Source organism: Gobio gobio (genome assembly GCF_949357685.1).
Source record: "Gobio gobio genome assembly, chromosome: 8".
NCBI classification, from domain to species: Eukaryota; Metazoa; Chordata; class Actinopteri; order Cypriniformes; family Gobionidae; genus Gobio; species Gobio gobio.
In genome coordinates, this window is record NC_137114.1 from 55,564,167 (window position 1) to 55,591,487 (window position 27,321).

General features: G+C 41.4%; 1 long non-coding RNA gene across 1 annotated transcript; it reads right to left on the minus strand.

Moving 5' to 3' along the window:
* Positions 1–1,631: 1,631 nt before the first annotated feature.
* On the minus strand, positions 1,632–26,451 carry LOC307130109. Its single transcript, XR_013817010.1, has 6 exons — positions 23,487–26,451; positions 19,224–19,295; positions 16,847–17,020; positions 14,283–14,451; positions 3,020–3,180; positions 1,632–2,703 (listed from the first exon to the last, which is right to left on the minus strand). It is a non-coding gene; the product is annotated as an uncharacterized lncRNA (long non-coding RNA).
* Positions 26,452–27,321: the final 870 nt, after the last annotated feature.

Here is a 27,321-nt window from a genome sequence, read left to right on the forward strand (position 1 = left end):
TTCGACCGTCAGAGCGGATCTACACGGTCCTTCCTCTTACCACCAAGGCTATACAGATCTATCCGTCAGAGCAGATCTAAACGGATCGTCCTCGCACCTAGGGACTGAAGACACCAAGTGATGAAGTGTTTCAGGTGTAATTTTGTCCCATTCTTCCTGCAAACAAGTCTTAAGGTGGGCAACAGTACGGGGTCTTCATGTCGCATTTTGCGCTTCAAAATGCGCCACACATTCTCTATTGGAGACAGGTCGGGACTGCAGGCAGGCCAGTCAAGTACCCGTACCCTCTTCCTCCGCAGCCAGGACTTTGTAATGTGTGCAGAATGTGGTTTTGCATTGTCTTGTTGAAATATGCATGGACGTCCCTGGAAAAGATGTCTTCTTGAAGGCAGCATATTATGCTCCAAAATCTCTATGTACTTTTCAGCATTAATGGTGCCTTCACAGAAGTGCAAGTTACCTTTGCCAAGGGCACTGACACAATCCCATACCATGACAGACCCTGGCTTTTGGACTTGTTGCTGGTAACAGTCTGGATGATCCTTTTCTTCTTTGGTCCGGAGCACACGGCGTCCATTCCTCCCAAAATATGCTGATTCATCTGACCACAGTACACGTTTCCACTGTGTGATGGTCCATCCCAGATGCCTTCGAGCCCAGAGAAGTCGACGGCGCTTCTGGACACTGTTAACATAGGGCTTCCTTTTGGCACAGTACAGTTTTAACTGGCATTTGTGGATGTAACTACGTATTGTGGTACTTGACAAAGGTTTGCCAAAGTAGTCCTGAGCCCATGTGGTGATATCGCTTCTAGATGAATGACGATTCTCGATGCAGTGCCGCCTGAGGGATCGGAGATCACGGTTGTTCAGCTTAGGCTTGCGCCCTTGTCCTTTACGCACTGAAATTCCTCCAGATTCCTTGAAGCTTTTAATTATGTTATGCACTGTTGAATGTGAAATATCCAAATCTCTTCCTATCTTTCTTTGAGGAACATTGTTTTTAAACATTTCAATAATTTTCTCATGTATTTGTTGGCAAACTGGCGATCCTCTGCCCATCTTTGCTCCTAAAGGATTAGACCTTTCTTGGATGCTGCTTTTGTACCAAATCATAATTACAATCACCTGTTTCAAATCACATCATTATTTAACCATTTTACCTCATTACTAGCCCTAAATTGCTCCTGTCCCAACTTTTTTTGAAATGTGTTGCTATGTCTATACAAATAAACTTGCCTTGCCTTGCCTAAACGTCTTTTAAGTGTTGTGAAAAGGAATGGCAACATTACAAAGTGGTAAATGCTTTACTGTCCCAACTTTCCTGTAAGCTTTCCTGTAGCTCAAACAGTAGAGCATGGCGCTAGCAACGCTAAGGTCATGGGTTCGATTCCCAGGGAAAGCAAGAATTGACAAAATGTAAGATGTGTACCTTAAATGCAATGTAAGTCGCTTTGGATAAAAGCGTCTGCCAAATGCATAAATGTAAATGTAACTTTTTTTGAAATGTGTTACAGGTCTGAATGACAGGAAAGGATGCATATTTACAAATGACATGAAGTTGACCAGACAAAACATGAAATATTTTGTGTTCATATTGTCTGCAATGAAATACAAGTCAAAGTAAATTTAGAAATCACTTCTTTTTTTTTTATTTGCGTTTTCCATACTGTCCCAACTTTTTCTGATTTGGGGTTGTACTTCAATGGGCCCCAAACGGTTCAAGGTCCAAATGACAGTTTCAGTACAGTTTTAAAGGGCTACCAGACGATAAATAAGGGTCTTATCTAGCGAAACGATCAGTGTCTGCGAGAAACCGAGCAGTATTTATGCTATTATTTTACCTCTTGTCAGACGAATGTGATTCATCTCTGAGCTCCGCCATAACTTCCGCTAAGTGAGGTAAAAATACGATCGTGGTCATAGATATATTGATCGTAGATGCTCATTCGACTGATCTGTGCAGGCGCTAATGAAGCATCTACGTAAACTTCTATGACCACACTCGTATTTTGACCTCACTTAGCGGAAGTTATGGCGGAGCTCAGAGATGATCACGTTCGTCTGATCGCATCTGTGTAGACTTTACAATGATGACACCTATTGAATCACAGGCTACGACACACGTTATTATAGAAGAATAAATGTCATCAGCATAAGCTAGTGTTGAACAAATAGAGCGAAATGAACCGCACAATTTGGTAATTGTGGTCTTTATAGGCTACACTAAAGAGAAAGGAAAACATGAAAACGCATCACATGACCCCTTTAATACATTAATATAAATGTAATACAACTATTATTATAAACATGATTATACACTCAAGCTTCCAGTGTTTGTAGACAAATCTTTCATTAGTCTTTGTCTCCCTCTGCTGGTCCAACACAAACACATTCAGGCTCTATATTGTCTCTGTAACAAAACAAAGACCTTTTGAGTTTATACTGTGTGTTAATAGTTAATACAAATAAAATAGTTAATCTGTGAATGAGAAACTGATTTGCTGCTGTGAAATAAAAGCCGCTTTCACTGCCGCCTCATCAGGTCTGTCAGAAGATCGTTGAAATCTAAAGGAAGTCTTAATTTATAACAGTGAAGTCACTGTATGTTCAGTCTCTGTTGATTCTGTTGACTGTGAGTCTCTGTAGTGGATCCTTATTCACCACCAGATGATCAGCAGAACATCAGACTGTCCTCTGATACCTAAAATAAAACACACACAGTCACATATGCAGTATGAGACATTACGTCTGTCACATCTTTTCATAAGAAAACTGAGCACTAACTAGATAAGCTTTATTAATTCATCCTCAAACATGATAATATAGCTTCTATCTGATGCTCAAAGTCACTTAACAAAATCAAAAGGTCACTTTCACACAACGGACAGCGGATACAGAACCAGCAAAAATTATCATTACACTCCACTACAAATTTCATTTTATTTCTAGTGAGTAAAACAGTAATTTGAACTTTAAATGACAATATGACGATGGAAACTGTTGAAAACTATTGTTACCATAGTGTCTCCAGTTTATAATGTGGATCCTCCCTCAGATCACTCCTGAGTCTCCTAGTTTATTATATAACAGATTCAGTTCTCTCAGGTGTGAGGGGTTTGATCTCAGAGCTGAAGCCAGAGCAGCACAACCTTCATCTGTGACACCACACCTACACAACCTGTAGAGAATGACACACATTAAGTCTATCTCCAAAGCTAAACATGACCACTTAAACAAAATAAATAAATAACATAATGCTGTCAATATTAAATATATATAAATACTCATTAGTTCACGTTGTTAAAATACATCAGTAAGGATTAGGAGAGAATATACAGTTTGTACAGTATAAAAACATTATTTCTGTGGAAAGTCCCATAAAACAGTGTGACTGTGTGTGTGTGTGTGTGTGTGTGTGTGTGTGTGTGTGTGTGTGTGTGTGTGTGTGTGTGTGTGTGTGTGTGTGTGTGTGTGTGTGTGTGTGTGTGTGTGTGTGTGTGTGTTAGGGGTGTAACGATATTCAAACCGAACTGAAAAACAGCGATACACCACCCTTGGTTTGAACCGCGGTCCTCTCATGTCGAACCGAACGTGCCCCGCCCCCTGCTGCCCCAGCCCAGCTCTCACTTTACCTTATGCCACATAATTTTTTTTCGTCCTTGATATTTGATTAAATAGTTATTAGTACACTTTTAACAACAAACAACAGCTGTATTTCTTTACTAAATATACACTAAGTGCATGTCATGTGACTTGGGTGATAGCTCAAGCTCAGTGCCACCGCTCCCACCACGCGCTGCACGTAGGGTACCAAGTGCTGAGGGGGCACCACAAGAAGACAAGATGATCGCGGATGGCCTGAGAAAAACGCGCTGTCCCGATTCAGTATCTACGGTCAGATGTTGTATGTCTCTTTCACCTTAGAAAACCGAACTTCCATGTCCTGTCAGCCGTTATACTGTGCTCGTAGCGCACACACTTCAACTGCATACGAAAACGCATGCTGTATATCACTTCATATATTAAGCGCAAGAGAAACTATGATCATGCAATGTAAGTCATGAAATAAAAGTAAAGTCCCAATAAATCACATAACAGGTACGCCGTGTGTTAGCTGAGAAGGATTTGCATGCATTCTGTGCTAATCAGGAGCAGTCATATGATTCATTAACAGTTCATGTTGGTATTGTGTATTTGCCATGGTAACTGTGGTTTCCATAACCCTAAAATGCCACTTTATTTTCACTTTGTTATTTTGTAAATAAGTTATTTTGTAAATAAATTATAAATTATTTTGTATTGTTTAAATTAGTGTGGTAGGCTACTTTATTGTGTTACAAAAACTGCTATTTAATAGCTTTAACTTAAAGGCCTATTTACTCTTCATCAGTATTAGTCATATTTATACAATTTGTGTCTTAGTAGGCTAAAGTGGGACGTGTTGTCATTCATTTTTGTGGAATAAATTAACTTGTTTTTTTTACTAGTCTAGACTAGTGTGTGTGTGTGTGTGTGTGTGTGTGTGTGTGTGTGTGTGTGTTCGTGAGTGTGTTTGTGTGTGTGTGTGTGTGTGTGTGTGTGTGTGTGTGTGTGTGTGTGTGTGTGTGTGTGTGTGTGTGCGAGTTTGTATGCGTTTGTGAGTTTGTGTGAGAGTGTGTGTATACTGTATATGTGTGTGTGTGTGTGTGTGTGTGTGTGTGTGTGTGTGTGTGTGTGTGTGTGTGTGTGTGTGTGTGTGTGTGTGAGTGAGAGTGTTGCACACACATATGCACTCACGAATACACAATGATAAATAAGTAAATTAAAAGTGTCCAGTAACACTGACAGGAACTTTACAAGGTGGCAGTGCCAGAGACAAACTTTAGGAATACAAAACTGGGCAACTAAGAAGATTTAAAAAAAGCTTTGCCTCCTATTGACCATTCATCTCACTGGAAAACCATCAGTCATTAACAAGATAACATCCCTATTTGAATTCCCCAAAAACAGCAGAGTTTATGTTTTAATTTCTGCAGTTTACACCGATACAAACTGCGACTGCCCCAATGTCACGGTCAGAAATTCACTTTTCCATTAAGGGGCTCCTTGCAATTGATTTCCAGGAGCATTTTAATCATTTATAAGTGCAGTTTTGAATGATTACCTGTGTTGTCGTTTGTCAAATACTTCAATGTAACCAATGACTTAAATCAATCAGAATACTACAGTATATAGACTGTTAACAATAACTAAAGCCATCTTTACACTGCAAAGGTGGAACAGAAGCTGCATCTGAAATAGCATAAATATAAATTTTATAATTTGAGTAACATTAAACCGTCTGTAAAAAAAACATTTGCTATTTCAGATGCAGCTTCTGTTCCACCTTTGCACCTTTGTCTACACAGATAAAACAATCTTACTGTCAGGAAACAGAACAACCCAAACGGAGTAAGTTTGCAAAATGATTTATTCAAGCACAGTGGAACAGTCACGGCAGGTAAGTTGAAGAGTGAAGGTGTAATTAGCTCAATAACTGAAGAATGGATCTGACAGAGTCTCTTATCTGATCTTGGCAGGATGACAAGAAGTGGTCTGAGGAAGACCGGCGGGCTGAAGGAGGCTAGACGGTCGAAGACTGGAGATCCGGAGAACAGGCAGGTTGAACAGAGGAATACGGTAGTCTCTAGAGCGGGTAAGCACATGAGTGAGTCAGTAGCGATGTAGTATCGACGAGACCTGACACTTGAATGAGGGAACTGGAGGTGCTTAAAACAGTGAGTGCAATGACATGGGATTGGTGACAGGTGATGAAAGCAGGTGCAGGTGATCAGAACTCAGGGGATGCGGAGCGAGAGGGCGGAGTGTAGAGGTCTGGCGCTGACGCTGATGCATCTGTGACAGTACCCCCTCCTCCACGGCCAGCTCCTGAGGGCCGAAAGGTCCGACGACGGGGCCGACCACGACCTCTCGGCGCCGGACGACTGGGATGAGATGAGTGAAAGTCCTGTAAGAGCATTGGGTCAAGTATGTCATCACGGTGAACCCAGCATCTCTCCTCTGGGCCAAAACCCTCCCAGTCCACGAGATATTCTAGTTGGCTGCCCCGTCGCCGGGAATCGAGAATGTCCTGGACACGATAGATGTTCTCGTCTGCGGGGTCCACAGGAGGAGGAGGTACGTCAGGTACATCAGCACCAGACCCTGTGGAGGGAGGAAATAGAGGATCAATATAAGGTTTGAGCAGAGAAACATGAAATGAAGGTGAGATGCGGTAATGTGAAGGGAGTGATAACCGATAGGTAACTTCATTGATCTGCCTCTGTATCGCGAACGGACCGATGTATCTGGGACTCAGCTTACGGCAAGGCTGACGGAGACGGATATCCCTGGTGGAAAGCCAGACCTTTTGCCCAGGTTGGTATGACGGGGTTGCAGATCTTCTTGCGTCGGCCTGGCTCTTGTGTCTCCGAACAACCCTTTGCAGATGAATATGTGCTGAGTCCCAGACCCTCTCGCTCTCCTGGAACCAATGATGGACTGCTGGAACGTCGGATGGCTCACCTGACCAGGGAAACAGGGGCGGCTGGAAGCCGAGTATGCACTGAAAAGGCGTGAGACCCGTGGTAGACTGTTGAAGGGAGTTTTGTGCATACTCGGCCCAGGGTAGATACCTGCTCCAGCAGTCTTGACGATCATGGCAATATGACCGAAGGTATTTCCCGACCTCTTGTATTTTACGCTCAGTCTGGCCATTGGACTGGGGGTGATATCCAGACGTAAGGCTGACTGAGACTCCCAAAAGGTTGAAGAATGCCTTCCACACCCTGGATATGAACTGCGGCCCACGGTCCGAGACAATATCTTCAGGTAATCCGAAATGTCGGAATATCTGAGTGAATAGGGCTTCCGCTGTCTCAAAGGCGGTGGGTAAACCAGGCAGAGGGATAAGTTTACAAGCCTTCGAAAAGCGATCAACGACGACCAGAACACATGTGTGAGAGTCCGAGGAAGGAATGTCCGTGATAAAATCTACCCCCAGATGGGACCATGGTCTAGTAGGTATGGGAAGGTGTACAAGTTTACCTACCTTCAGTGTCTCCATTCCTCAAGAGCGAGTTTGATCGCCAGAAGTTCCCGGTTGCCGATGTCATAATTCTGCTCCGCCGGGGACATCTTCTTGGAGAAGAAGGCACATGGATGGAGTCGAGGAGGCTTCCCCTGCCGCTGAGATAGAATCGCTCCTACCCCAGTGCTGGATGCGTCCACTTCGACGATAAAAGGAAGATCAGGGTTGGGATGGACGAGGGTAGGAGCGGATCTGAAGGAGAGTTTTAGTTTCTCAAACGCCTGGGTGGCTTCGGTGGTCCAGGACAGAGACTTGGCCCCTTTTTTCAGGAGTGAGGTGATGGGCGCACTGATCTGACTGTAACCTTGAATGAATCTTCGGTAAAAGTTCGCGAAGCCCAGGAAACGTTGTAGTTCTTTAGTATTGGTGGGTAAAGGCCAGTTGGAAACGGCATCCACCTTCCTCTGGTCCATGGTGATCCCGTGAGGAGTGATCACATACCCTAAGAAGTGAATGGTTTCTTGATGGAACTCACATTTTCCCAGTTTCAGATACAGCTGATGATCCCGTAGCCGTTGAAGGACAGACTGGACATGATGTTGATGATCAGACAGGTTGGTTGAGTATATGAGAACATCATCTATATAAATGATGACAAACTGGTTCAGATAGTCTTTAAAGATTTCGTTCATAAACCCCTGAAATACCGCTGGAGCGTTGGACAATCCGAAGGGCATGACCCTATATTCGTAGTGGCCTGCAGGGGTGATGAACCCGGTCTTCCACTCGTCTCCTTTCCTTATTCTAATCAAATTATAGGCACTGCGCAGATCCAATTTTGAAAAGATCTTAGCACCACGGAGCTGTTCCAGTGCGGCTGGGACCAGAGGAAGGGGATACCGAAATTTAACCGTGGAGTTATTGAGGGTCCGGTAATCAATACAGGGGCGCAAGCCTCCGTCCTTCTTGCCAACAAAAAAGAAACTTGAAGCGGCAGGAGACGTAGATGGCCGGATGAAACCTTGACGAAGAGCCTCCTCAATATACTCCTCCATGGCCTTCTGTTCCGGGATGGACAGTGGATAGATCTTACCACGCGGTAGAACCACCCCAGGCAGCAGGTCGATCGCGCAGTCCCATGGCCGATGTGGTGGAAGTTTTGTAGCCAGCTGTTTATCGAAGACATCCTGGAACGCCCGGTAGATGTTAGGGATTTCCTGATGTTCGTTAGAGGATGGACTTTCGACGGAGGTAGAGCACATGGAAACTTCCCGGACAGGAAATGAAGTGTGAAGAATCTTCTTGACCTGAGCTAGACAGCGAGAAAAGCAGTCACTCCCCCATTGACGCACCTCTCCCGTAGACCAGTTGATAATAGGAGAGTGAAGTTCCAGCCACGGGCGTCCCAGGATGATGTCTGCCGTAGAACCCTCCAACACCAGAAACGACAATTTCTCTTGGTGAAGACAACCGACTTTCAAGGTTATGGATGGACTGCTGTGACATATCCTCCCACGACCGAGCGGTCTACCGAGGATGGATTGCACAAGGAGAGTCTGTGGAATGGGTTTACGGTGGGCTTGGAGTTTTTGGAGAGTAGAAAGGGAAATGAAATTACCAGCGGACCCAGAGTCGATCAACGCTTGTGCTGAAAGAGATTGCTGGTGATGAGTGATCTGAACTGTAGAGTATTTCATTTGAGAAATGGGTGAAGGTATGCATACTGTACTCACCGCTGGTCGTGGGGGACGAACTGGACAGGAGGCGAGCAGGTGGCCAGCGGACCCACAGTAGAGACACAGGTTGTTAATAAAGCGACGTTGGCGTTCGACCGAAGATAGATGCGTTGAGCTGATGTCCATGGGTTCTGGTGTTGAAAGGCTGACAGAGGTTGATGGCCGAGGAGGAGGCAGTACAGGATGATCGAGCTTACAAGCAGTGCGGCGTTGATCTACACGGATGGAGCGTTGAATGAGACTCTCTAAACCAATTACGTCATCGTGAATGGTAAGCTGTAATCGAATCTCGGGCTCTAACCCATGCCGGTACGCGGTGATTAAAGCCGGCTCATTCCATCCACTGGAAGCTGCCAGGGTACAGAATTGTAATGCATATGAGGAAACCGATGAATTGCCTTGACGTAAACGGAAGAGTTGATCATGAACAGATAATGCATTAGTGACTGGAGAAAATACTTCCCGGAAGTGACTAATAAAATTGTCCAGAGTTTCAGTCACAGTACCTTTAGCCTCCCAAAGCGACTGCGCCCAAAGCAGTGCTCGACCGGTGAGAAGAGAGATGAAGAAAGCAACTTTCTTTCCCTCTGAGGTGAACTGTGAAGCATTCATCTCCATGAACAGCTCGCATTGCAAGAGAAATCCGCTGCACTCCCCCTCCTCGCCAGAGAAGGGCGCTGGTCGGGCCATGAGACTGACAGAGGCAGACGAAGAAGAGTTGATGGCGGGTGGTGGAATGGCGGATGAAGCTCCGGCGGCCGCGAGCGGGGCTGAAGCTTCTCCATCGCCGCGAACTGTTGGTTCGTGCATATTGGTCAGGTCTTCTGTCAGGAGACAGAACAACCCAAACGGAGTAAGTTTGCAAAATGATTTATTCAAGCACAGTGGAACAGTCACGGCAGGTAAGTTGAAGAGTGAAGGTGTAATTAGCTCAATAACTGAAGAATGGATCTGACAGAGTCTCTTATCTGATCTTGGCAGGATGACAAGAAGTGGTCTGAGGAAGACCGGCGGGCTGAAGGAGGCTAGACGGTCGAAGACTGGAGATCCGGAGAACAGGCAGGTTGAACAGAGGAATACGGTAGTCTCTAGAGCGGGTAAGCACATGTAGTATCGACGAGACCTGACACTTGAATGAGGGAACTGGAGGTGCTTAAAACAGTGAGTGCAATGACATGGGATTGGTGACAGGTGATGAAAGCAGGTGCAGGTGATCAGAACTCAGGGGATGCGGAGCGAGTGGGCGGAGTGTAGAGGTCTGGCACTGACGCTGATGCGTCTGTGACACTTACAAACTTTTATGAATTATTTTAATGCTTTTTATGCATTAGAGAATGAAGACTTCATATGATCTTACCAGCATGATGAGTAAATTAGATTAACTGGAATAACCTCAACAGAAAGGGAGCAGAGAATGTGACCGATCGTGAGGCTGTCCATAACTTGGGTCTAGCGCTAGTGTAAGCGAACTTAAACATTTATTCTATTACATAAATATTTTGAAACACATTTCCATGACTTTTAAAAAACTTTCTAGTTTATTTATTTTCCAAAATTGCTATTTTAAAACTCCATGACTCGAAACGTCATAACCTGACGTAATGTGAACTCATTTTATTTTAAACCAATTAAAACCAGTATCATAATTAGTCTAATTTGATTTACCTTCTTCCACCAATTACAACTATTAATAAAATAATTATGAAACATATCAAATAAGTATATGTCAACACTTTTATATGACCTAATAAATAAATATAGACTGTAAGCATTGAAAGAAATGATAAAATGAAGACTATTTAATATTGCTGTTTACTAAAACTATTCAAGTGTAAATCATATCATAATTTAAACTAAAACATTAAGATAATGTGGAATCTAAATATAGGCACAATATACCCTTTGGCACATGACGTCCACTGGTGTGCACTAGAGCTTCAACTAACGATTATTTTTTCTGTCGACTAATCTAACGGTTATTTTTCCGGATTAATCTGATGGGGTTTTTGTTTACTGATTATTGTATTTCAAAGAGGGTAGTGAATTTGTATATTATTTTAACATGAAATCAATGAATGCAGACAATATTAATTGTATTTCAGGAAGGGTAGTGTACTTAAGCCATTTTATAATGAAATATATGAACACAAGCAGCATTTTAAATATTATGTATAACTAATGATACTATTCATCATAAAATGTATACAGAGTAGGCCTAATTAGGAAATGTTGTTTACTATAATAGTTGAGTATGATTTACTTATTGATTTGTGTCTATAGTAAACGAAAATGCACTTGTATTTATCTGCAAAAGGTTAACATACAGGAGCTTTCAGCATAGTGTTAATGTATAACTAGTCGTCTGTTTTGAAGATATACATGTGCATAAACAACGACTAAAGCTGCCAGAAGTTTTTGCCCAAACTTCGAAGACATTTAAATGATTAAAACTAGAGGCATATCTTAACTTTAATGTTACTTTAATCATGTAAACTACCTATCTATAGCATGTTATATATGCATGTGTTTGGGACAGAGGGGAACCCGGTCGCTTTTGCAGCAGATATATGCAGCCCATAATAAATAAAAGCACGAGACGTACTGGGGTTGGAGAAGAACACCAGAAAATGTGATCAAATGGACAATATTCATCTGTATTTGCAATACACACACCACGGTTCCGCTGCGCGAGACGAACACTGGCAGTGTGAAAGCCCAATGGGTGCGCGCGGCTCCCTCTCTCCACACTTCTGCTCTGCCACCGTGTGCAGTGTGAAACCGGCGTTACAGAGCGAACAAAGCACAGTTTTATTCGGCTTCTGTTTAAAGTACTCCCACACTTTTGAATGTCGCGGTCTGGCTTTATATGATAAATTATTATTTTCACTATGCCCGGGAGCAGAAGCCACCATTATTCTAGATCTGTTCTATTCTAGAACATAAATAATGTGACACTTCGACGCATGTCGACGTATTTTCGTAGTCGACGTCATCGATTACGTTGACGCGTCGTTGCAGCCCTAGAGTGCACAGATGTATTTTCCCTCACAGAAAAAAAAATATTATTAAAATCTTGATAAAAGTATTTGTTACATAATATTGAGCTGAAAAATATGTGTTGGTCCTGTCTGGTTTTCTGAGAATAAAAGGATTGAACACTTATTCCTGAAGGATTGGTGCATCTCCTCTGTAACGGATACCAGACTCGGAGAGAGAGGTTGAACTGAACCACACAGGTATTTATTGAACAGTAGTGTCAGGACTTGGGTTTGATCCTTCTGTTTCTTCCTCCTTTGTGTTTGTTTTTATCTTTTCCACGTCTGTTTGCACACAGCTGTTGATGATCCGCTCGTTTGTGCTCACCGGTTTCTCCTTATGGCTTGATTTCTCTGCTATATCTATCCTTTTTTTCCTTTTGTTCTCTGCCAGTGTCTTCTGCCCTGCTTGCTGTTCAACTGCCGAGTTATTTATTGTCTAGTTTTGTTGTTTTATTTGATTTTGTCATCTGTTTATCCCACATATTTTTTCTCTGCCCAGTTGTGTTGCGGTTCCCTGTTCCTCTCCAGAATTCGCCTGGTCTTGGACTGCTCTCTTACTGCTGACCATTTGGACTGTTACTGATGCTGGAGTTTGGATTTTTCTGGGTTACCGTTTGCCTTTCCGGACTGCTTTCTTCTGTGAACACCTGTTTCTGATCGTGAGTTGGGATGTCACTGTTGGTTTTGTTTGCTCCTCGCTTGACTATCCTGCTTGTCTGACTCTGATTCTCTCATGATTTGGATTTGATTGCCCTGGATTCTGACCTCCTGCCTGCCTGACCATTCTCTTCAGTTCTGAGCTGTTTTGGAGTCTTTATTATTGTTTCAATAAATTGAAGTTAAGTATTCTTCTGCTTTTGGGTCCTCCTTCCTCAGATCATCACAAGTGGTAAAATGTTCAAGAGGAGTTCATCCATTAGATATTTTAAATAACCAACAACAGAGTTTAATGCTTTGTAAGTGGTTGCAGAGAGTACATTCAAACCGCTTGTCTCAATTTATATTATATTATGTATTTTAACAGTGTTGTTATATAATACTATGGGCCCTATTTTAACGATCTGAAATGCAAATGTCAAAGCGCGAAGCGCAAGTAACTTTGTGGGCGGGTCTCGGCGCTGTTGCTATTTTCCCGGCGGGATAAATGGCTCTTGCGCCCGGCGCAAATCTAAAATGGGTTGGTCTGAAGTAGCTTCATTATTCATAGGTGTCGTTTGGGCGTAACGTCAATAAACCAATCCGAGCGTCATCCAACATTCCCTTTAAAAGCAGGTACGCAAGTTCCATTATGGATTGCTATTATTATGGCGTATTTACCAGGCGCACGCCAGGAGCGGTTCACAGCCGAGGAGACTGATGTTCTTGTAAGAGCAGTGAAAGACAGAGAAGTGAAGTTGTAATGTTGTACATTATGGTAAAGGTGATTTCACAGTCTTTTTTTTTCAGTCTTTCAGTTTTTCAGTCGATTTTTTTTCCTGGTTCTTGACGGACAATCCAATTTGTCAGATGTCCTTATATACATATATGTCTTGCCACTATTGGGCAAACAGGTCTTATCCTTAATTATTACAATTAGCCTGAATCATTTGTAAGCTAGATTTATGCCTATTTTTTCACATCTTCGTGGCACACCACAATGATTTCCGTCATCTCATGTGTTAATATTTTTTTAGTGTAACAATTTATGATTTGCAAAAATAACTGTTGCATCTGTGTAGGTTACATGAGCAAAGTGTATGCGCGTTGTGCACGCTATACATTATGGTCAAGCATGCGCCCTTAAAATAGCATAATGAACAACGCGCAACGCGCCACTGACTTTAGACTAGGTTTTTTCTGGTCAGTGGCACAATTGTTTAATGGAACAGCAAAATAGCACCAGGGATTGTTTGCGCCGGAACACGCCTCCTTTTTTGCGCTGAACCGCCCAGGAGCGCAAGTTCATTCACTAGTTTAGCGACGTGCTTCTGTGGAGGGAAAAGCGCGCTTTGCGCGGGTGCAAAATAGGAATGACACATGCGTCGGTGTACAAAGTCAATTGCGCTGGGTGCAAGATAGGGCCCTATATGACGACTTGCTTTTGATACTTTATTTGACCAAATATTATTGTCCCATTGTTATTATATTTGTATTTTAAGTCATTTTAAAGGCCATTGTTTGCTTAGGTCTATTTTATTACCACAAAAAATCTGATTACTCGATTAATCATCAAAATAATCGACCAAATGCTTGATTACCAAAATAATCGTTAGTAACAGATCTAAATGTAATAATAATTAGTTTCCCCCATTCCATTTTGTTACTTTATGAATAAATAAATTATAAAATTCACAGTGTGACGCGCAGGTGGCGCTCATTTGTAATCACGCTACCGGCCTCGTGCCGTTCTCTCACGGCTCTCGCCCTGCTCATCACACACAGAGACTCAGTTTCATGTCAGAGTAACGTAAAATCTTACCTCAGTGTCTCCAGTTTACAGTGAGGATTATCCAGTACAGTGTAGCTTCACTCCTGAGTCTCCTAGATTATTCTGAGACAGCTCCAGATCTCTCAGGTGTGAGGGGTTTGATCTCAGAGCTGAAGCCAGAGCAGCACAACCTTCATCTGTGACACCACACTCACCCAACCTGTAGAGAACAATGACACACATTAAGTCTATCTCCAAAGGTAAACATGACCACTTGAACAAAATAAATAAATAACAATGCTGTCAATAGAAAATATATATAAATACTCATTAGCTCACATTGTTAAAATACATCAGTTAGGATTAGAGGAGAGAATATACAGTTTGTACAGTATAAAAGCATTATTTCTGTGGAAAGTCCCATAAAACAAGGAAACCCAATGTGTGTGTGTGTGTGTGTGTGTGTGTGTGTGTGTGTGTGTGTGTGTGTGTGTGTGTGTGTGTGTGTGTGTCTGTGAGAGAGTGTATGTGTGACTATGTGAGAGAGAGTGTTGTTGAGACCGTGTGTGTGTGTGTGTGTGTGTGTGTGTGTGTGTGTGTGTGTGTGTGTGTGTGTGTGTGTGTGTGTGTGTGTGTCTAAAGTGAGAACTATTTATGGTTAATAAGTTGTTAAAGCATCATCTAACTCTTTACATATGAGCTAATTAAACAATAACACCTGCGTGCAACACACAGCCTGCGACGTAGCTACGGCATACACTCGACACAGAAGTATAAATTGGGCTTTTACATCGGCCGCATGCTTTCATGTCTTGTTTTGGTTCCTGGTCGTAGTTGTAAGCAGACGGTTTGGTCTTTATGAATATGATACTGATACAAAAAACTTATTGTATTTTATTTTAACAATGAGCAGAATAATTACAACAAAAGAAAAAAAAAGAGGAGGCAGTGAATAATTCAAATTCTGTTTTATTGATGTTATTATTATTATTAATATTATTGATGATAATTGTTGAGGGAAACTTTTGATTAAGTTTGAAAAAGGGCAGGTGCAAGTGCAGCCCTCCCCTCTGCACTCGCCTGCTTGCATACGTTTTACTGAAATAAATACACCGCAATCAGCTAAAACGCATGTGCAGGTTACTGTACTTCCTGAACAAGTGTGCACCGGAGTCTGTGATGCTTTCTCATTCACGTGAATCTCGGCACAGATCGAGCGCAACCAGACTCGGGCCTCCTCCTCCAGGGAGTCTCGGGTTTGATACCTCGGCACACTTTCACATTAGCAGTTTATCATGCTAACCATGTCCCGTTCAGAACTAAACTGCCAGTGTAAAAACACCCTTGATGTTATTTTTAAATGACAGAAATCACTGCTCATTCTGAATTTTTACAGAATGCAGTTTCACTTTTTCCGTGTGCAGAATAAAATGAATAGCCTAAAACAATTAACTTGCAATGTTAACTTATGAAATAATACAAAATAAACATCAAAAGGAAGATGTGTTTGATAAAATTACAAGAATGATGTTTGACAGGGAACGCATCTCAGCATAATCAGATGAGCCCATAATAGGAATTAATTGTGTTCAGAGCGCGCTCTCACTCACTGAAATCTGCACTCAAAACGTGCGATGTGCGCAGGAGATTCATTCATCATACAGTGGTTGACTGTTTTTGTTCTATTTCAGCAGCGAAAATATAGTTTGAAACAAACACAGCAGAACCACAGGGCATCTGATATGACTGGCAGTGTTCGAGATCCGCAAATTTAGGGACTGTCTCTAAAGTTACATACAAGATTGGTATACACATTTCTAACTTCAATAGCATTTGAAGAGAATGACTTACAGTCATAACACCAGATGTAAAGTGTTCATCTAGGTGTCAGGTATGATGCACCCCTTTTGGATTTCTGATATTTAATAAAATAAACTGTCAAATCATATGAAAATATGGATATGCATTATTTCACTAGGATACTGTTTGGGCTCGTACACAAAATATGCTAGATTTAAATGCTTCATAGCTGATAGAACACTGATGAGAATATTGCTTGAGAATATTTACAGAGATAATATTAGAGATTTTATTTACACCAAATTATTATTATTGGTATTGACGACGGCCATTATAAGGAAGAAAATCCCACAGAATAGAATCTAGGTTAAAAAAGTGCATAGAGCTGCTTGATTTATTTGTTGTTTATTGATTTTCAAATATAAAACTTGTTTAATTGTTTTAATCGTTTTTAAAAGTGTGTGCATCTGTTAAACGCAAATTACACGTTTTCCTCCCATATAACCAAGAAAAAGCTTAATGAGGATTAATAAACCAACAGTTTTTTAAAAAGACAAAATTCATTGTTATTAATAAAACACAGGCAGGTTTAATGATTTGCCAAATCCGTACTCACACTTTGGCTGTGATTACACCATTATCGCCAACAGAGTACTTAATCTACCAATTTAAGTTTCCCAACATTAATCTTGAATGATGAAAAGATAGCCATTATTCTGACTCGATATGGATGTAGGATATCATCTGCTTTCATGTACAATATCTACATATTAATCCTTATTCACTCAGAGTATTTATGGTAGCGATAATCTTACCTCAGTGTCTCCCGTTTACAGTGAAGATTCTCCAGTACAGCAGAGAGCAGCTTCACTCCTGAGTCTCCTAGTTTATTCCCAGTCAGACCCAGTATTCTCAGGTTTGAGGGCTTTGATCTCAGAGCTGAAGCCAGAGCAGCACAACCTTCATCTGTGAAACCACAATCCCACAACCTGTAGAGAACAATGAGACTCTTCAATCTCTCAGATCAGACACACAGATCAGATCAACAGAGACTTCATTATTATAAAGCACAGATCACCATGTTTGATGTGAGATTTACCATGTTATTTGTGTGTGTGTGTGTGTGTGTGTGTGTGTGTGTGTGTGTGTGTGTGTGTGTGTGTGTGTGTGTGTGTGTGTGTGTGTGTGTGTGTGTGTGTGTAAGCTTATATAAAAACTGATATAACAAAATATTTATAATCACATTAAATAATATGTAAAGATTATCACAGAAACAAAATGGATGTGATGGTCATTAAGGATAAATTAATCTGGTTCTTGTGTTGAAGTCCTGACTGTGCTGAGATAGAGTGTGTTTAAAGTAAAGAGTGTTAAATGTTGATCATCTCACTTTACTGAGGAGCAGCTCATGTGTTCAATTATTTACAGATCAAACACCTCAACTCAAGAAAGAGAGACTGAACAATTGAATACAGAAAAATATTAGTTCTTACACTTCATTTAAACAGATGTGGTATTACAATTAATGAATGGTAATCATGTCGACTCCCGGTTGTTTTAATGAATGTAATTAGTGTTGTCACGATTCCTTGATTAAATTTGAGTACTCAATTTAAAATAATCCTCAATTGCAATTTGAGAGTAACCAGCAAATATATTAAATATAAACTGCACGATATATTAAAACTAGAGACACGTATTTGAGAATCAGAATATCAGGAATTTGATGGCATAGCCAAAAAGATTGTGAATATTTTGAATAAAAAAGGAAAAACAATATAAGAGCGATGCATCTATCATACGGCGCTATTGTGTCTGCGGTTTGTCACGTGACTAACATGAGGCGTCGCCATGGAAATAATAAGGAGATGCTTTCTAAAATAACGGCCACCTTAAACTCACGCTGGAGCTTAGCTCGAATATTTTAAACTCGCCATCGATTAAGTTGGCTGATTATTCGGATAAAAGGCCTTTTTTTATTTTATTGACAAAACACACTATTCCACATCCTGCCCATTGTTGTCCTCCAAACATCGCATTACAGTGAAGAATTCATACAACACACGGCGTGCGCATGAGAGCGGTTTCTGCGCAGATGAGTTTACGGAGTGAACGGGTTTAAGTTTTATGGACATATTTCATATGCTCTAGTGCTCTAAACATGAACCAGCAGAGTGTATGCACACATATTCAATTACGTCTTCTTCAGATGAAATAGGCCTATATGCGCAAATAAGGACATGGATACAGCCGTATGTCTGATGATGACCGCGATGACACGATAGACTATTCTGATACACAGAAAACAATAATGTAGACCGACAATTCAAAGAATGGGCAAAAAAAGTCCTTATACCTTTATTCTTTCTTTGTTAAACTGAAGTGTGTGGCTTGGTAATAGACTGTATGTTACGTTACAACTAAAAGAAAACTGAGGTGAGGACTTAAGTGCGTGAAGAAGGGAAATTTATTATAAAACAAACAATCCAAAACAAAACTCCACAAGAGGGAAAAACAACAAATCAAAACAACAAATTCAAAACAAACATACCAGCGGATCACAAGGAAGGGAAACGTTAGACAACGTACCGACAAGGACTGTGAACACAAGGGAACTATTTAAAGGGGAAGAAATCAGAAAGAACAGGTGGGAGAAATCAAACCCTAATCAGATAACAAGGGGGAGGGATCAGACAGAGACACGAGCACATGGCCCAATATAACAAAACACCACATGTGCTCCACAAGACAGGGCAGGCATGTGCCAATACCCCCACTCGTAAAGTTACAAAAAATGAGAGAGAGAGAAAACTGATCACCGAACACGGCGGGGCGGCTCATATTTTCTTTTATATTCTTTCAGCCAAAAACAGAAAATGCCATTTTCGGCTGATAATTTCAGTGCATCTCTAATCACATCATTACTTGTTTATAATTTTTTATTTTCATATTTATAGCAAATACATGGTTGCTCAAATTAACTAACATCATTCAATCACACTTTTAACAAACCTGATTAAAATAAATTAAACATAATCTCCTTATTTGTTGCATTATCTTTATTTTTCCGTAACTCTGACTACGTGCTGAACAAATTGAGAAATAATATTCTTAATTACCATTAATTTCTCATGTTTCAGTGAGAATTAGTATAATGTTTTAACAGTGATGATTATTCTCAGTGTTACTTACTCAGCTGATCTAGTTGCTGTAACCACAGGCAGCAGCTTCTGAAGAACTTCATCTCCTGTGTTTACTGAGCCACTGTTTGAACATAAAACAAAAAGATCATTATTAATGATGATAATAATTAATATCAGTAGTAAATATTACATGAAATACCCTTGAATATTGTTTTAATTAAACTGGTTTATAACAGACACAGATCTGTTGTTTCTTTCTCTGGTCAGTGTTTCTGTGTCTATTAGTCTGCATTTACACTACAACACTCTATTATGACATCAGATTTATTGTCCCGTCCGTTGCTATGGTGATCACTGTGTCAATCATCACAATCTCAGGAGTGACTCAGATCAATAGTTTAGCGGATTCACTCCCATAATCAGACATCCCAGCTCTCCGGGAAGTTCCAGGAGTCTCCCTCATATTGATATTGGGAGCGTCTCAAACGGACGGCTGCATCCTAGTGAGGTTTTGTGTCTTTCCTAGTCCAGTCCTTCTGAGGCTTGTAGACTCCAGTCCTCCTCAGCATTAAACACTAGGAGACGCTCTAGTAAGTGCTCATGGCTACGGCACACGTGTTCCCGCTCCCACGGCCACGGCATCAAAATACTGTTCAAACTTTATTTTGGAAAAATACTAAAAATACAGCTCGTTCTCCAGTAGGTCTTTTTCATGAATGTGAATGTGTGCAAAGGATTGTGGGTGAATGAGCTGAATTAAAGATGCAAAACGAAGGCTGCCATCAAAGGATCCTTCAAACTGAGATGGCCTTCAGAGGCACTTGATGACGTGGCCGTCGAGATCTGCAGCCTTACTAGGACACAGCCTCCGTTTGAGAAACACCCGCAAATGATGCTCAATATCCCAGAAATCAATCTGTGCCTCGTGATTTAAACACCTTTGATCTCTGTGTTTCTCTGTTCATAATGTTTTAGTCTGTAATGATTGAACTGAGTGTTACTCACTCATCATTTCTGCCACTTAATCTGTACAGGTTAAACTCCTGCATCGTCTTCTCTGAGGACAACAACACAAAAACTAAAGCTGACCACTGAGATGAGGAGAGTTTCACAGCACGTAATCCTCCAGAGCTGGTTAAAAGCGGTAAGTGGTTAAAAAATATTGTTGTTATTGACAATTATGTGAACCTATTAAATCTCTCTCTCTCTCTCTCTCTCTCTCTCTATATATATATATATATATATAATGTGTGTGTGTGTGTGTGTGTGTGTGTGTGTGTGTGTGTGTGTGTGTGTGTGTGTGTGTGTGTGTGTGTGTGTGTGTGTGCCTTTAGTCTACTTCCTTTCTTCAAAAGTTTTATTTGTTCACAAACAGGAAAAATTTCCACATTCACAATACAAAATGTTATATGTATTGGTTTGAGTTACTAGGAGTATGCAATAGAACAGATTGAGCAGTCCTTGTCGAGCTCTGATTTGAAAAGCTTAGAGTAATGAACCTTTTTCTGATACAATTGAGCTGAAAGCTTCACTGGTTCAGAAAGCTTCACTTCGCCATCACTACTTTAAAGCTCTGTTTTTCTGTATCGTCTTCATGTTTTCCTTAAAATGGCAGCAGATTAACTCTAACTTTCACTTTACATTTTGTGACGAGAGAGACATGCGTTCACGAGACCACCACGGCGCATGCGCGAGAGCCTACACTGTTGTGTGAACGTGCGTTGTAGATTAATATTTGTGAATAAAATGGTAAATTTGTTTTTTTTGTGCAAGCACTTGTGTCGCTCTGTTTGTTTTTGTCTTTTATTCATAATTTTTGTTCTTTTCACTCATTTGTTCATTATTTTGGTCTTTTGTACTTTTTTTATTTGACCATTCTTGAATTTATTCTGCTCTTTTTCAGTTTGTTTTTATCTGTGTAATTTTAGTCACGTTTAGCTCTGTTTTATTGTTTTTCTGTGCTATTATGAGTCTCTATTCACTGTAGGAGGAGATCACAGATATTACAAAGTTGTTAAAATTATTCTGTAAGGTAAATAATTGAATAATGCACACAATATTATGACTGGATAAGGGAATGTTGCGTGTGCATGTGTCTAAATTACAATTTAGAGTGATTTGTTATCAGAGGAGATTGTGGTATTTCAGTACATATTCAAATCATGCAGTTAACTAACAATGCATTCATTTAAACAATGAAAGAAACAGAAACAATGAGCTCATTCGCTGCTTTTGCACTGTCGGGCCAGTGCGAGCCAGAGCTTTCAACGGGCCGGGCTTGGGTTAATAGCCTCAGACCTGCAGCACCGAGCCCAAAACTCCACTGCGACTCCACCATATATATATATATATATATATATATATATATATATATATATATATATATATATATATATATATATATATATATATATAAAAGCCATAACACGCCTCTCTGGAACAATGTCACACAAACCCATAATTTCACCAACAAATGGAAGTTTTATCACAGAACTAATCCAACAGAAATCCCAGGAAACTAGCGAGAACGCAAAACCAACATGATAAAAGCGGCCATTTGTTGCCATTTTGTCATTTAGCCTACTGAAATATTTAAAACCCAAGCATCGATGTTTTACCACAGTTTTACAATAAGTGATACATTGATCATAATGAAGGAGAGCTAAATATGGATAGGACAGTCCTGTATTAAAAAGACGAAACGAGACTTACAGATAAAATAAATACATGATTGTGATTGTGCCAATATGCTTTGCCATGTTGACTATAGTAATGGTTAAAGCGCATCGTATATAAATTTCTGCCTTATACAGTGACCAGAATCCAAATCGGATCACAAAAATTGCTGTGTCTGAAAGTGAGTTTTGAGCTAAAATTAAGTCTTAAATGCTGATGTTAGCTAAAATCATCCGCGCCCACAGCGGTGTCGTCTCCAGACTCAGATAAACTTTTGTTCGCAACCACTCCTCAAGCCCGAGCTGGCCCGCTTTGGACCAAGGTATTCAGCCGTTGGTCCAGAGGATGCCCTAAAGAGGCCCATTCAAGCCCCAGAAGTTACAGTGGAAATGCGACGGGCCCTGGACCGCACTAGCACACCCGCTTTTGGGCCGAGAGTGGAAACGCGGCTACTGAAGCATTGAATAAATGTTGTCCACAAATTATTAGGATATATCGAAAATTTAGCAACGGTGCATGGTGAATCAAAGTCCTCTGAAGTCCTCACAGTTGGATCATCTCTTCACAGGAGACAAAATGGTAACAACCTAATACCTTAATGCCTGCCCTTGAATACCAGTGTAATTTTGCAGTTGATCTAATGATCTCTAGCAGGGTTCCTCAAACTCTGTCCTGGAGGGCCACTGTTCTGCAGAGTTTCGCTCCAACCCTGGTCAAACACACCTGAGCAAGCTTTGATCAGGGTTGGAGCTAAACTCTGCAGGACAGTGGCCCTCCAGGACAGAGTTTGAGGAACCCTGATCTATTGTGTCGAACGCTGCACTAAGATCAAGTAAAACTAATATTGAGATATAGCCTTCGTCAGAAGCTAAAAGGAAGTAATTTGTCATTTTAACGAGCGCAGTTTCTGTGCTATGGTGGGGCCTGAATCCAGACTGAAATTTTTCATAGATATCATTTGTTTGCAAGAAAGATCACAACTGAGCTAACCCTAGCCCATTTGTATTATCTGCGTGAATGTTAAAATCTCCAACAGTTAATGCTTTATTGACGTTGACCAATAAGTCGGAGAGAAAATCCGCAAACACTTTTAAGAATTCAACATAGGGCCCTGGAGGTCTATACAAGGTAGCCAAAGCAAGAGATAACTGGGATTTTTTTCTTGTATCTGAGAGTGTAACATTTAGCACAAGCACTTCAAATTAATTAACCCTGTGTCCTGTTTTCTGAGTAACATTAAGAATATCTCTATAGATAGTTGCAACACCGCCACCGTGACCAATCAGACGGGGCTTGTGCATATAACAGTAGCCTGGTGCAGTAGACTCATTAAGACCGAAATAATCATTTGGTTTAAGCCAGGTTTCAGTAAGGCAGAATACATCACAACTACCATCTGTGATGTTTATAATAACCACCTTGGGCGTGAGCAATCTAATGTTTAGGAGCCCTAGCTTTAGAAATTCACTAATTTTGAGATTTTCTGGTTTAATCACGATCAGATTTTTTCTAGATCCTATAGATTTATAGTTTGACCTCACTAATTGGGGAATAGTCTCTATATATTGTCCTACACTCACACTTCTATTGAGGTATTAAATGGGTAGAACAAAGACTGATTTGAGGTTTGACTTACTAGTCGTATGGTGCGTAGTGTCTTGGAGATGTTGTCTGACAGAAGATCCACTCTGTTCATTACACCAAGACATTAACCATTCATTTACAGCCAATAATCTTTTGAACCTTTCCGGTCCGGACACAATGGTCCTTGTCACGGCGATGTGTTGTGTACGTTTCTATCAGTCTCATGAAGTCCCTCTTCAGAACCTCCGATGCTCTCGTCACCATTTAGGACCGGCGTTACCTGCGCAACGACATCTAGAACACAAGTACCAGGAAAGCAGTGACTGCGCATATTACCTTTAGCTGAGGTAGCGCAGACGTGCCGGATGATGGAGTCGCCGATGACCACTGCGTTGCGTTCCATCTTGCGAAGAGGGGAGAAGCGGTTCCAGTTGGAGATCTCGAATACTGGGGGCGGCGGAGGGGGAGAGGTTCTCGCCTTTTTACAGAATTTTTTCTAGCTTGATTACGTTTAGTTCCCCATCTATACAGTTCACTCGTATTGCATCACTAGATGTGATGGGAAAAACTCACGTTTCTCCGAATGTTGAAGCCTTTATTAAATAATGCAGTGAAACTGCACAAGTCAAAGCAGTGCCAGAATCTGCACAAGCCTATTGGCTGAGCAGTGCAGTTTGCACAAACCAATGGCGATGCAGCTTATCTGTGCGAACCAATGTGTGCTTAGCCCGCCGAATCGAGCGCTGCAGCCCGCCAGAATGGGCGGAGCATCCATTCATAAAATTGGCTCATGTGGCCATAGGATTCTGATTAATTCTCCTTCAGCGACAATCATCTCCTCTCTGAACTCCGAGACAAGACAGAAGAAGCCTTCTCGTCGTCGAAAAAACCTCTCAGTGGATCAAGCTGATTCAGCGTCTCCGCGGCTGTCCGGCGATTACTGTATGGGCAAATTTCTGTGCTCTTTCGCTGACACTTGGCGGCTGAGAATAACGCTCCTCCTCTGCAGAGCTTATTTCTCTAAAGAGCATATTTTTGTTGCCGTTTGTTTTAAAATGTCACACCTCTGAACATGTCGCTTGCCGGGTCTGCCCCCACAAGCCAAGCTCATTGCAGACGGTCGCTCTCAGTATCTTTGTGAAGGCAGAGGTCGACCTCTTGCCTCAGAAGACAACTGTCACTTCCCAATCTTCTTCTCGAAAGACAGGGATTTACACTTTTTCCCCATGACCGATCCCCATGAGGAAGGACATGATGGGGTTTTGGTTTCCTTGCCACTGTTGCCTCTGGCTTGGCGTGCTCAGTTGGGGACACTAAATTTTTCAAATAAACATCGAAATAAATCTAAATAATAAACTAAATTAACCATTTAAACTAAATTACTGATCGAATTATTGATCTAAAGCCCACACTGTCGCTGTGTGATGGTTGAGATGGGCTGATGACATCAGCGTTTTTTCCGGAGTGGCTATGCGGCTGAATAAATTTATGCTGCATTATTTTCCTGTTTAACACTGTAAAGCTGCTTTGAAACAATCTACTTTGTGAAAAGCGCTATATAAATAAAGTTGACTTGACTTGACATCCTTTCCCAGGTGAAAGGAATAATTTGGCACCCCCAATCCAAGTTGTGGGCTCTCCATGTATGGAGCTAACATATGTTCCAGCATCCTAACCACCTCCCAGAGAGAGTCCCATCTCTGAGACTAGAGCCCCATCCACGACATGCCTCTACACCCTTAAGTGGTCTGTTTTCTCTGACTGGTGTATAGTCCGGAACGAAGACCCAACTTCCTATCTTTTCTACAAAAGCTGATGGACACGGGCCGTACGCTCAAAGTCTATGTGGCGGTTCATACCACGTTCCTGTAGCTGGCAAGGCTTGTCTCAAGGCAGGAACAAACTGGTTGTTCATTTTCCATACGGGGCCTTACCATCCCCACATGGGACCTTAGGGCCTCCCTTCGAGCCGCTACAGTCGGCTAAAATACGGCCACTTTTGACTAAGACCGCCCTCCTGCTAGCTTTAGCATCGGTCAACCAAGTGGGTGACTTGCAAGTGCTGTCCGTGAGCGCATAATGCCTTGATGACTTTGGGCCTAACGACTACAAAGTAGTCTTCAAACCAAGACACAGCTATGTGCCTAAGATGCTCTCTACTCCGATCAGGGCACAGGTCATTTCGCTGGCTGCTCTTCCCACTTCGGAAGAATTACACTAACTCTGCCCCGTTCTGGCACTAAGAGCATATATAGAGCACTCTGCCCAGTTCAGAAAGTCAGAACAGCTCTTTGTGTGCTTCGGAGGCTGCACCAAAGGGCATCCGGTCACAAAGGAAAGATTATCCCGCTGGAACACCATTGCATTGGCCTACACTTCAATGGGACTTCAGTGCCCCATCGGTGTAAGAGCTCACTCCACCAGAGGCATGGCCTCTTCCTGGGTGTGGTCCAGTGGCATATCCATTGGCGACATCTGTCCACCTTCGCCAGGTTTTACAACTTGGACGTTCCTTTACTAAAAGCACGAGTCCTTTCTGTTTAGCTGGGTTTGACCTCTGAGCCCCTGGAGGCTCCGGCTCATAGTCTGAGCCCCTTTTTTAGTTGGGTGAATACCTCACCCTTGCTTAGCCATACTGCTCTCTAATGCCTTATATACAAGTGTCTTAGACTGGGGCTTTACAACAATTGTTGTTCTGCAATCATAGCATGGCGTGATTGGATTGGTTAACCTTCGCATTTAGCAATGCAAAACGAATGAACGATATCCATAGGGAAAGTACTCGGCTCTCTGAGACAACGGGAACGAGTATTGTGTAGCTGGCCATGCTATTATGCTACCCAGACTAGCCGTTTGTCGCTTCAATCGAGTTAATCTGAATCCTATGGCGAGTCAAACCCGTTTTATGAATGGATGCTCCACCCATGGATGGATGCTTGGTTCGCACAATCCGCTGCATCGTCATAAGTTTTTGTAAACTACACTCCTCAGCCAATAGGCTTGTGCAGATTCACTGGGTTATTCAATAAAGGCTTCAACATTTGGAGAAAAGGGAGTTTTTCCCATTGAGTGAAATTTGTACTATTGCTTAAATTATTTACTTGGTTTTATTATACATTTTATCAACCCCTTATCAAACAAAATTCAAATGTTTTTTACCACTTGATACCATCACGGTACTGTCACAGCACTTTTTTTGTCATGGTGTTTGGAAGACGTTAAGACATTAATGAATATGATCAGTTAAAATGTATTCACACGTTTTTGATAGATTATCCGTCATTAATCTTGTGGTTTTTATGAGATTTCTAGATGCGGCACACTCGAAATAAACACATCTGATATTTTAACCCAACAGTTGGATCGTGCTTGCCGAAAATACAATTTAAAGCTACAGAAAACATGCCAGTGTTGTAAACAAACCTGAAAATTGTGTTTCTGTGTCATTCTGTGTGATAATAGTCAGTACCTGAGAGTGTTTGTGGAGCAGAAGATGTGCTGGGAGAAGCCGATTCGGATGGAGGGAACTTATTTGGTGTAACTTTAAAATAAGGTCTCATTTGTTAACAGTAACAAATGCAGCTATATATATTTTAAATGCACTTATTTAACATGTAAGCATTTGACAGGCACTTTTACCCACGTGCATTCGTTTTATACACTGGATATTCGTCACATTAATAAAAACTAAAACAGCTGAGGATCATTTCTGGTGTTAAAGCTGCATCTGTGCACTAGATACATCACCGAACCTACAGGAATTATAGATAGACGTGTTTAGTTGCTTACAGACTGAGAAACAATCAGCAACCCAAACAGTCTGGCATCTACCATCCAAATCACAAAACTCACACCTGCATCAAGTATTAAATTCATTTAAATGTTTA